We start from the raw sequence: 13,384 nt of genomic DNA on the forward strand, positions 1-13,384 counted from the left end.
GATAATATCGACTGTTTTCTATAGTAGCTGGAAAACGACTAAGCAGAATGAAGTTGATAAAATAAAAATGGAAAATACGACAGAAGAAGGAATTCGAGCGTTGGCATTTAAAGCAGTTGAAGATATCTGAGTTTCAGCTAAAATGCACTGATATGGGCAATTGTTATTGTTGGTTACAAATGTGAAACGTGAACTGGATTATTGTTTGGAGACTACTTGAAGGCCGTTTAGTAGAATAATATGTGATGTGGGAGGAAAATGTAAAGTTTGTTTAGTATTTAAGCATTTTTCACAGCTATCTATCAACATCCGTGTTTTCAAGAGTTTGGTATAGAATAGTAATTACTTATTAAAACATAAGTCACAAATTGTATTGGAATTTTCTCTCCGAAATCAAAAGATTCAAGAACAATTTTATCAAAGTAACCAACAAAACATTATTTATTTATTTTTTTATAAAGAAATCATTGATTTATAAACTTCTTATAAACGTGATATAATAATGTGTTTTGAAATACATAATTTAATAAAATGTTGTATTAAAGTGTTGTATTAAATGTTACTAAAGATTACCACTTGGTTGCGTAGTCAGTTAAGTTTAAAGAATTTCATTACGTAGCATTCTATTTAAGGAAACGTTTATGCTGTTTATGCCATAACACTGAAACTTAGACTAAACAACCATTTTCAAACTTGTATGTTTTCTTGTTAGTTTATAGTTGTACATAGTTTTGTGTATATATAATAGTCATAACCTTTGGTTATTATATATACTGCTACATAAATGATAAAGCAAGCTTAGTACATTTTTAAAAGGAATTATATAACTCTAGCAAAAATAGTTTTCATAAACTGTCGATGATAATAGAAATATATAAGATTTTTCCCGTAACCCTGAAAGCGGTCGTAAGTTGCTATTGTGTAAAAGTAATTAGGCTCGTTTTAATATGAATCATCTTCAGTATCGTGTCAAACATGTTTTACGATTTATTTGAGAATATGCTAATTACAATTTTTAAACTAAGGTCTTTGTACGAGAGAAAACTAAATTACGAACAATTAAAATAAAAGTGACATGTTTAAAGAACAAAAATATTCTTGATTCCAATTATATAATCAACGTGTGCATGTAAATTCTACAATTTTTGCTAATTACAATTTTTAAACTAAGGTCTTTGTACGAGAGAAAACTAAATTACGAACAATTAAAATAAAAGTGACATGTTTAAAGAACAAAAATATTCTTGATTCCAATTATATAATCAACGTGTGCATGTAAATTCTACAATTTTTGCTAATTACAATTTTTAAACTAAGGTCTTTGTACGAGAGAAAACTAAATTACGAACAATTAAAATAAAAGTGACATGTTTAAAGAACAAAAATATTTTGACCACAATTATATAATTAACGTGTGCATGTAAATTCTACAAAAAGAATTGTTGATCTTATAAGAGACGTTTTGATAACGTAATATGCTTCACATGTTTAGATATATGTTTCTTTATTCATCCATAACATGATTTATAAGATGAAAGTGTTTCAGCTCAACTTTTCAGAATTTACTGGCTCAGTTAAAACTTTCAACTCTTTTTACGTAGAAAGATGATATTAAGCGTTTATGTCATGAGGTTTCACTTAAAGTAAAAATTAAATAAAGGAAAAAAATAACATAACAAGGACTATTTTTTGTAATAATCAGATACACGTATTTATTTATTGAATTTATAGTATTAATTCTCCGTCTTTAAAAAGTTAAGAAGTATTAAACTTATTACCAGACTGTGCGAAACTGAATGTTATATCAAGTCCATATATGGATGTCATTTTTTTCTAAGCTGAATGCAAAACAAAGAAAAGCAGATTGATTTTCTATCTGGAATCTCTTACAATATAAAGTAAGAAAAGCCTGTGTTAAGATTACTTTTTATTTTTTCCCAAATTTTTAATAACCTAAAATTAATTTCACACCGTTTGTTACTCATGGAAATGATGTTATAGAAACATTGCCTTAATGTATATTTCTCAGTGTCAGTTTCGCAGGTTATGTAATTCTATCTTTTAATGTATAATATTTGGTTATCATTGTAGCTAACAAGTTATCGCATCTTCTATAATGTAAAAATATCACACATATCTACAACGTTTTGGTATAGTTAGTATCTCATGTACTTTATGCCGAGTCCCATAGAAAAGCTATGTTTAAAAGACATAAATAATAATTTAATGTAGCATATATGATGGACATGCTTTAATCTCGGCCCGACATAGCCAGGTGATTAAGGCACTCGACTAGTAGTCCGAGGGTCGCAGGTTCGAAATCCCATCACACCAAATATGCTCGTCCTGTCGCCCGTGGGGGCATTATAACGTGACGATCAATCCCATTATTCGTTGGTAAAAGAGCACCCTAAGAGTTGGCGGTGGGTGGTGATCACTAGCTTCTTTCGTTCTAGTCTTACACTACTAAATTAGGGACAGCTAGTGTATATAGACCTCGTGTAACTTTGCGCGAAATTCAAAACTAACTACAAATAAACGAAACAAAACATAGTATTCAACCGCTGGCAAATTATTTGCATACTACTGTTCTTTTTCATTTATTTGAGGGATTATAATTCCTTAGGATGTAGAAAATATCTAATTTTCAACTTCGTAATTCATTATGTCAAAAACTCATGGCTTCAGTATATGGTGGTATTAATTCTTTTGCTCTGATAAAACTACCACATTTATTGGTAAGTTACTAACTACGCTATACAGTGGTTAAATAGTTACGTATTGTTACTGTTGAAACATTAATGTCACTAGAAACGTGATTTTTACTGTTGAAACAAATATAACTAGAAATGCGTTGTTGCTTTTAATTCAAAACGAAACTTGAATTTTTTCTTTGCCTTTTTCTCTTGAAATATTAAAAGACTCGCAGACCTGTCAAAGTATAAATAATTCACTCTCCTTCGTTTCTACCTTAGAGATGTTTGAATAATCTGACAGCAGGGGGCGGATATTCTAAACAAATTCTTCCGTTTAGCGACTTCTCATGTAATTGTTTATTAGAAACATGTTAAATGTGTACATGTTTGTCAAGAAATATCTTATTAGCTAGTTAATTTTTCACATTTAATAAAGTGTAAGACAGCACTCCATTTGTATTACATCACACTTGTATGAGTTTTGTCAAGTCACTTTGTTTAAGGAAACTGGCCAGATTTTTATTCTATATTCACAGCTTTCTATTTCAATATTGGCACTTTTACCTGTCTATAAATAGAAAGCAACTACTACATACAAGGCGTTGTGGCTGAAAATAGTGTAAACTATGCTCATTTGACTGTGTTAAGATGTTACACAATCACTGACACTTTGGTAACGATATGTTTTAACACTGCAGCTCACGTATAACTTATAAAAGAGTAAGTCTACAGACATTCCACTGTACCCTGGGACATGAAGTTTTGCATCTTATCTAATTACCTTTTTTCTACAATTACGTGTTTATGGACATAATTCTCCCAGCATCAGACAGTTTATTCAATTTTTTTCATTTGCTGATAAACTCGAATAGCAATATCTTGAAGCAGCCTACCAATGAAACTATCTTGACCATCTTAGTACCTGCTATACCTTACCTAGTATCATGCATCTTTTGAATGCTGCAGTATTTTTACGCTTTCCTATACCTGTTACACTGATTACAGATGTGCTTGCCATAGTATTTTATTGTGCTGCAGAACCTCATAACATATCATGTGATCTGCAGATTAGGTCAGATCCTAGTCCAAATAAATGGACAGTGAGCATAGTATTAAAATTAAAATTGAAGAATAAATATCATGACATTTTATTGTCAACAACTGCGCTCGTTTTCATTTCAGAATGATTTAGATATGAATACATTGAGTGAAATACAAATGAAAAACTTAAGAAATTAAATGCAACATTATAAATATGAAAACAATTTTGTATTCATTGTATTTTAAGGTGAATTCACGTATTGTCATTCATTTATTAGTTTTATTTTCAAACATTTATTTTTGTTTCTCACACTTCTTTCGTCACAATTTATTTTTCTACAACCTTAACCTTTCACCCCTATTCCTGTACTTACCTCCACGCTGTCTGTCAAAACCGACCTGTCCTTCCAGTGGGCCCAGCATGGCCAAGTGTGTTAAGGCGTGCGACTCGTAATCCGAGGGTCGCGGGTTCGCATCCCCGTCGCGCCAAACATGCTCGCCCTCCCAGCCGTGGGGCGTTATAATATGAGGGTCAATCCCACTACTGGTTGGTAAAAGAATAGCCCAAGAGTTGGCGGTGGGTGGTGATGACTAGCTGCCTTCCCTCTAGTCTTACACTACTAAATTTGGGACGGCTAGCACAGACAGCCCTCGAGTAGCTTTGTGCGAAATTCAAAACAAACAAACAAAACCTTTCAGTGGCTCAGCGGCAATCCTAAAAAAACAGGCTTGGATGCCCCTGGTGGGAATAGGACAGATATTCCATTGTGTAGCTTTATACGTAACAACAAATAAAAATATTTATTACTTATCTTCACTTTTGTCTTTATGTGTTTTATTTTTCCTAAGTTTGTATTGGACGTTCGATCTATATAAACAATTTAGTAACATGAGTACATTATAGGTAACTTGTTTATTCTTCATCTAAAATATTTTTTCTTGCAACCATGTCAATGGTTTTAAGTAAAAAAAAAAAACATTTTATCAAAAATTCAGTATTCTACTGTTTTGACCACCTTTAATATTTGTTTCAATTTTTCTCTATCGAATATTATTATTTAAATAAAATGGTTTCATTGTTTAATGGAAATTCAAGAACATTTTTATTTTTACACTTTGTAAGTATAATTGCTGGATTTAATGACTAATAGTAGAGCAGTGCTTTCTAATACATACTGTAAGATTGATCAAACATTGTAAGTTGAGTTAAAAACGAATTATGATAAAGAACTTTTACTTTATTTTTAAACTTAATGTTACTTCTAAAGTAAAACGGCACACATACACACACACATTGACTTGTCACATTATTAAGATCTCATCCTACACTTGTAGAACATTCCATGCATAAGAAAATTAGTTTATAATTTCATATTTCAAGTGATTTTTTTATATATAGTTACATAATGGTTAGTTTTCAAGACAAGAAATAGGAGCAAGGACATTTTCAACTTTTAAATACAAGATGATAATAAGTTCTCGTATTCCAGGAGAATGATCATCAATGACTTTTTCTTTAATCATTGTCATCAAAAGTTTATTAAGAAAGGTTGTCGAAATGAAATACGTTTAACACCAGGACAACTGTAGCTTAAAACAGTTTTCTACCACTTTGTTTAAAGAGAAGGTGCTAAAATGCCAAAAAAGAATTATATATACCAACCGGGTGTGCTTGTAATACTCCAGCAATGTCAGCTGCTAAACTTTGTGTCCTAGTGCCGGAAGATAGGAAAAGGTAGAGGTGGCAGAAGTTTGTTTAGCACATTGACCTCAAGATTCTTGGAAAATGAACACTAATGTTTAAAAAAACAAATTCCTACTTCAATTTAATATTTTAAACAAACTTAGATGTAGTCATTCACATTCATATGAGACAAAATATCTCATAAGCTTACATATACCAGGAACATGAAACTGGCAAACGAATCCACATTTGGTCACCAAATATTATCCTTAATACACAAAAGAGCTGTCAAAACATTGGTAACTACCCATATAAGAGCAATATAGTCTGTAGACCTATAGTTTTCCGGGTGTTATCTAGATTTTTTCTTCAGAAAAATAAAGACCACTTAATATTTTAAACAAGCGTTAGAATTTTAAAGTTCTGAAAACGATTAACACTTTCACCATTTTTTTAACAAGCTTTTCTAAGACTTCAAGATAAGTTTAGTTCTTTCTTAGAATTACGTGTTTAACCCTTAAACAGCAAGTATGTTGTAGGTGGAAACATCAATTGATGATGGTTGCCGTTTAAGATTGAAGAGATTCGTTAACTGGGAAATCTCTTTCTCATCTTTGTCGCTAAAAATAAAAAAAAATCGAGTGAAACTTGTTTAGCATTTCTGCTATCCTATTATATTTCATAATAGCATTTACAACGATATGTGTTAAAGACAGACGATTTTGTTGTTATATATTTTTTCTATATTTATCTCAAATGTAAAACATCTTCAAATGAAATTTAAGTTTTTGTTCCAAAAATTTGTTTAGAATATATCTTAAGATTAATGACAGCATTTTATCTCTTTGTTTTCTAATACATATCGTCCTCTATTTTGCATGTAAGTTTTATCTATTACAAACTTAAGTTATTTTACAAAGGTAAGTGACACTCAAAATTAAACGTAATTATGTTGTCCTTAATAATGCGTTATAACTCAATATGTGGAAGTGCTACCAATGCAATAATATGCTGTGCTGAGTTAATATTATGTTCATAATGAATTACAGTGGCTCTTTGTCGTCAAACTTGATTGACTGATTCGGCACCTTTTGGACGAATCAAAACAATTTATTTATTATTCTAATCTTTTGTACTACTGTACAAGCGAAAACAAATCAAAAAAGAATCATTGTGACATTTTGTAAGCCACTGTACAACATTTCTGGTGTACTGTTGCAGTAAAATAATGTTAAATTTCATATTAGAAGAAAACTCTAACGAAATGGCTAGTAAATATGTATCAGAATTAATAAAACCTATAAGAGATCATTTATCATAGTGACATACAAGTTATATAAGTTCAATTAAAAATGATAACACCAGTGATTTAAACACCGTACTTGTTTTATTCTTTACTCTAATAAATATAATTCATAATAAATTAAAACTTACAATCAATAAATAAATTCAAAACGACATTAGTGGATTTATGTGTTTGAGGAAAAGTGGTATGAAAACTATAGTGTCTATCTGTAATTAGATTTGTTTGTTGGTTTTGAAGTTAAGCACAGAATTACACTGCCACGTTTGCGAAAATGTTTAAGTTGGTGAAATTTTACATACCAAAGTCATGAAACACAAAACTGATGTTAAATATGGCCAAACATATGGTCCCTAAATTAGGGACGGCTAGCGCAGATAGCCCTCTAGTAGCTTTGCGCGAAATTAAAAACCAAACAAAGATTCAGTTTTCTTTTACTAAGGAAGCATCGAAAAAATGTAAAATGAAACTTTTAAATTATGGAATAACGAATAGCTAGGGAATATCCTCGTTGATAGGAAAGCTGAATTATATCACATATTTGTTTTCACAACTGAAAGGAAAAATTACAAAACAGAGGTTAGAAATTTAAATAAGGTTATAGTTTGAAATACCTTGCTTTTTGTGAATTTATTGAACTGTACTTCTTTCTTATTTAATATTTTATTTTGACTAGAAGGTGGTTCAATAGGCAAGCTGGATTAAATAAATAATAATAATGTTTTTGTTCAGTGTCACGTGATAATCTGACATTGACATGCGATGCAGTTTTCTTTCTAAAACATAATACACATATATGTAATAATTAAATAAAATAACATTGTGTAACTCGATTTATACATTTAGAATTGGGTAATCGAAGAATTAATTGTTGGCATGCCTTATAGGTTAACGGTTGGAACTGAGCTGGTTACTTTGTTTATTGGTGCAAAGCAACTAGGATATATAAGCCAAACAATGAAAATCGGTAAAAAATTATATTGTTAGAATTAACGTTTCAGATCCCCAATTCTAGAAGTTAACTAATATGAAAAGCAACAATTAATACCTCAAATCGTTTAATCTAAGCGCAGATAGCCATCGAGTAGCTTTGCGCGATTTTCAAAAAGTAACTTATATGCAACACTAACTATTAATTTCATAAAAAAAGTTTGTATGCTAAGTTAAAGAACAATTTTTCTGTATTGACCGCTGCCACGTTTGCGAAAATGTTTAAGTTGGTGAAACGGGCAGAATTTTACATACCAGAGTCATGAAACACAAAACTGATGTTAAATATGGACAAACAAATGATAGTTTTCTACACATGAGATAGCTAGCTTGATTATAAAATTAAGTGGAGATCAGTCAAGCTAATACACAGAATTACGAATTATGTCAGAAGAATTCTGGAAAGTTTGATAATCCATAGTTTACTAAACTTCAAAACATCTGAAGGTGACTCTAAGTTAAACCCCAAACTGATATCACGCGCAATTCGAGGAATTGCAACTTCCGTTATAAAGTGAGAAGTGTCTGTATATGTATTTTTTCTACAAACAAATGTTGAGCTGAATAGAACATGTAAAACATGGACACTAGTTCGCATCCCGATTGGTATTATTCCGTTAGTGTGGATTTAAATTTTATTGTAAACATCTCAGGAAGTCATTTCAGTGAGTACAAACCGATATTCTACAGGAAATATATTGACGAAACGTTTGTTGCGTTCAATAATAAATAACGTGCTAGTAGGATTCACTCAATGAGTACAAGCCTTTATTCTACAGTCGCTAACACTGTTTGAAATAAAGTTAAATCGTTTCATGTTAATAAAACTGTCAAACTAAAATAGTTTTAATTGTTTTACTATTCGTTGAAACATGCAGTTTTGAAATCAGAAAAAAAGTTGAAGGATTTTTTTTTTGAAATTCTTATGCTAAGTTAAAATTTTATATCACATTACTTCAAAATAAACATAACAAAATCGTTCTCTGAATTAAAATTAATCACTACTAAACGTTTTAGAAGAATATAGTACAGAGTATCACTAGTAGAGATAAAAAATGCGAACTTTAGAGGTTCGCCTCTTGCTAAAATGTGTTTACGATGTGACTTGTTTATATTACAGACGGGTTATCAGGTTTACTCAAGTTTTCCTCTAACGGCGTTACGAAACGAACAGGCACAGTATTATCAGTGGAAAGTCTCATGGTTCATTTGGCAATGTACGGGTAATATAAAACGTCACAATATTATGAGTGGAAAGTCCCATGGTTCATTTGGCAATGTTTGGGTAAATAAAACGTCAGAGTTACACCCAGTTACGTGTTTTATTCAATATACTTTTATTCGATAAAAAGACGCACAGAGAACGCAGTGTTTAACTGTTGTTAAGTGAACAATCAAAATATCGGCCAGTTTAATAACTAAAACATAGGATACAGATATCTAAGGATATCATCAATGTAAAAAGTAAGTTATGTGGGTTTGTATTATAATATTCAATAACTTTTACTTTATTGGTTACTGGTAATTTAACGTAAATTACAAGCTATACATGTATTAAAGCTACGCAGTTTTCTAATACATGCAAAAGTATTTTATTTTAAATGTTTATGATACCTCGACTTTGTTATGTAATCGTAACAGAACATTACACAAACATTGAGGGTGTTGTATATTTCTTGATAAATAAATAGGTTCTCAATGTTCAGGACTGTGATATATTTACATATTTATTCTCACCTTGAAGAATGAGAATAACCTATATTTTGAAAATATTGTTGAACTTAATATTTTATTTTGATTAATTTGTAAGACATCCGTGAATTACGTTATGCTAGAGCATTTTTTCGGTTGCTATGACACCATTTGGTCTAAAGCATTAAGTTGTTACGGATATATATATATATATATATATTTAACAATTTTTGAAATTTGGAAAAATTTCATCCACAGTATATTTCTTTATATCTTGCATCATAACAATTATATAGTAATATGATATCGTATCTTAAGGAAAAAGTAAGTAAGAGACCCATGTCAAGGAAAGATGCATAATGTTATTAAAACATGCTTCCAATGTTTTATATTTAATGTATCGTAATGATATATTATAGTTTTAATTGTTGTTTTTAAAAATGCGAAACTAATAGTTTGTGTTAATTTTAAATAAAGACTATTCTAGTTGATTATTATATTGAACTCACTGTCAAACGATTATCGTAAGTAAAGTCATGGTGAACAATGGTAGAAAACCCATGATCGTTACAGTAATATATTAATCGTATTTCTTATAGATCTCTACCTTTACATAATACACTAATATTGTTATGTTCCTATTATCTAAATTTGTTGTGTTTAAAAGATTCTATACTCGTGTTAATGGTAAAAATATAGAAATGTAAAGTACTCTTAATATCCAGAGGAAAGTGGATTTATTGTGATGTACTCGTATTTATTCATCTACTTTACAAGAACTGGATTTCAGTTGAACATTTTGTTTATTCTGAAGAGATGGTGATTATAACTGACATAATCTTTCTTAGTAAATATAATACTGTATATCCATGTAACCAACTTTTGTTATACCAGCTTTTCTAACTGTATTGCTACATCATATTAAGATAATGATATTATTTTTCTTTATAGGATGTACATTTAAAATTATTGTCTTAAACATTCCTATTTTTAAGTTAAAGTATTTGTGCAAATGTTTATTTTTAAAGTGTATATATATTTTCTGTATTAAATGAGTTAATACTTTTATAAACGTTTATTTTTCACTTCCCAAGAGTTATACAACGATATATTGTATTGTGACATAATTTTTATATATTTTTCAGGTATTTTTTCTCATTTATTCAACAGTTTCAGAGTTTGATAATATATTCAACACTGAAGTTACTCAAGCCTACATCAGTTGAAATAACGAACAAAAAGCAGACAGAAGCACTATCATTTATATTGTATATGCATATATACTTCATTTCGCATAGTTTGTGGAATTTTTCAAAACTTCGAACATCATGGATAGCTCTATTATTGCTGTCGTTATAAGTGTGTTTGTAACTGTTATTGTAGTCATTATTTGCTGCCGTTTATGTTGCAATTCGTCATCCAAAGGCAAAAAGACAAAACACACGTCTCACAATACTCAACATTCTTCAAACTTGTCCAGTGTTTTTGTTCATTCCAATTTTGATAGTGGTTGTGCTGAAGGAGGTTGTGGTAATAGTGGTGGAGGGTGTGACAGTGGAGGTGGAGGATGTGACAGTGGAGGGGGAGGAAGCTGAGGTGGAAATTAAAAATCATTAGAGTGAAAAAGAAACGTTATCCGCTCAGATGAATAAAGGCCAAACAGAAAATCGTTTATAATTAGAATAATTTATAAGTTTCGACTCTGGATAAAATACTGTTTTTATTTGATTCTTTATAATTTATATCAGAAGAAATGCATTATTTTTATGCATTTTGTTTTGTCCTTTTGTAAATACGTAATTTATTTGATTCTATATATATGATTTTCTATTCAGTATGCTTATATTTTTATAAAAGGAGAGAATAAACAATGAACCAAGTCAGTGCATCTTTTATAGAAATGGGAATGTCAATAATAGGAGCCGAAACATTTTGCTTTAGGAAGGGCGCTTTTAGAAATTCCTGTATGTTGTGTGAAAACATAATTGATTTTTCTAAAATAATCAAAATAGATTTGGTTTAACTGACAATATATTTCGTTCAGAGTTGGAAGAAGACGTTAGTTTTCATATACACGCACGTGATGGAGATTCGCGAAAGTTCGTTAAAACATGAATTATTACAGTTATACAAACATATCAATTACTGGAACAGTTTTATTTTAGCAGATAAATTATTATTCATATTTTATATCTGTGTAAAATGTATTGTTGAAAAAGGTTATTGTTTTCTATCTAAATGTTGTGTTTGTGCAGAACCTTACATTTACTTTGTATAGAACTACTCATATGTAAGCATGTTGCAAGATTAATAAGTGTTGAAAGTTAAGGATGATTGCAGAAAGACTAACTTGGCCTGCTGTAAATACAAATACTTTTTTAAAGTGAAATAAATACCTTTAAGTATCTAAGTTCTATGAGCATAAATTTAATTATCGTCCATCATTTACATTTATATTTTTGTGAACATTATTTGTTCAATTATCGCAAACTTAGATATTTGTTCTCTAACTTTATTATAATTAACTTTGCTGTGTAATCTTAATTCATTCAGTGAAAGGGTTTTATTAATAATCTAGCATTAATAATAATTATGTTTAAGCCAATTAAAAATGGAAATAATTCACTAATTTATTATTTAAAGATAAACAAATTTAACTAAGTTCTTGTAATTATCATGAGAAAATATTTTGTGTGCATCACTGTTCTATATATGATACTTCACTTTCATATTTATATTTGTGTTTTTGTTTTTCTTTCAAGCATATCTATTTTTCTTAGATATAATAAGCCATTAGTTTAACTCTTCAAACAATGGAATGGGAAATGTACTGCAAATCATGTGTTGTTACTTCAAAATTAGAAGTCAGACTATATAGTAACTTACGTCTACTCGCATGAGATTTATTTCTTGTGGAGAAAAAAAATCTAGCATTTATTCGTGGGACAATCAATGTTAGGTCCGGCAAGTCCAGGTTGTTAGGGAGCTCCAGTGGTAAACCGAGGGTTGTGGATTTGAATCGCCGTCACACCAAACGTGCTGGCCCTTTCAGCCATGGGGGCGTTATCAGTCGATCAGTCGCACTATTCGTTGGAAAAAGAGCAGCCCAGGATTTGGCGGTAGGTGGTGATGACTAGCAGTCTTCATTCCAGTTTTAAACTGCTAAATTAGAGACTACTGGCGTATATTACTCTCGTGTAGCTTTGCGGAAACTTCAAAACAAACAAAGAAAGAATCCATAGAGGTTATTAACCTTCTATGTGTATAGTCAACTACAAGAAAATCCTGTGACGAATATCTAGCAACTTCTATTTAGAAATATGAAGTGGTATGTCGCATAATTCTCATGTTTATAGGCGTTGGTTGTATGTATGCTTAGCATATCTGTTAATAGATTGTATTTTATATATCACAAAGTCATACAACACGCCATAAGCATTTATAGAATATTTCCTGTTTGGAATGTCAGTTTTAAAGTGAAGTCTAGTGTGACATAACCCAGCTTTATGGTGGCCAGTTTCGGACACCTGTTTCATAATAACATAGCAGTTGAATCTGTTAACACAGAAGAATCTAGTAGTCGGAATTAAATCTGTTCCATATGACAACAGTAGGTACTATTCTACAACGCGTTACTACAAATATTTGTATAAGTTATCAGTCGAGGTATTACAGAACATGAAAAGTGAAATTTATTTTCTGAATTATGTACAATAAATTTAAATATTAACGTATTTGTTTGTTGGAGCTCGCCGGAGGTTACACGAGGTTTAAAATCTGCGCAAACATTCCCAATTTTGTGCTGATAAATTATTGAGAAGTCAACGCCATCCACTATCAACTCTAATTTTGTCAGACCAAATTGTTGGATATAACCATCACATTCGTAACACACCCAAGGTACTGTAGTAAGGGTAATGACTTCTTTTGCACCAAACTTTTATTTGAACAATTTTGTGCTGATAAATTATTGAGAAG

The 13,384-nt window shown here is 30.5% G+C and overlaps 1 long non-coding RNA gene across 1 annotated transcript; it reads left to right on the top strand.

Annotated features, from left to right (window-relative positions):
- Nucleotides 1-4,288: 4,288 nt before the first annotated feature.
- On the top strand, nt 4,289-11,816 carry LOC143245292 (uncharacterized). Its single transcript, XR_013025558.1, has 3 exons — nt 4,289-8,379; nt 8,835-9,178; nt 10,552-11,816. It is a non-coding gene; the product is annotated as an uncharacterized LOC143245292 (long non-coding RNA).
- Nucleotides 11,817-13,384: the final 1,568 nt, after the last annotated feature.

Source organism: Tachypleus tridentatus, chromosome 1 (assembly GCF_004210375.1).
Source record: "Tachypleus tridentatus isolate NWPU-2018 chromosome 1, ASM421037v1, whole genome shotgun sequence".
Lineage (NCBI taxonomy): Eukaryota > Metazoa > Arthropoda > Merostomata > Xiphosura > Limulidae > Tachypleus > Tachypleus tridentatus.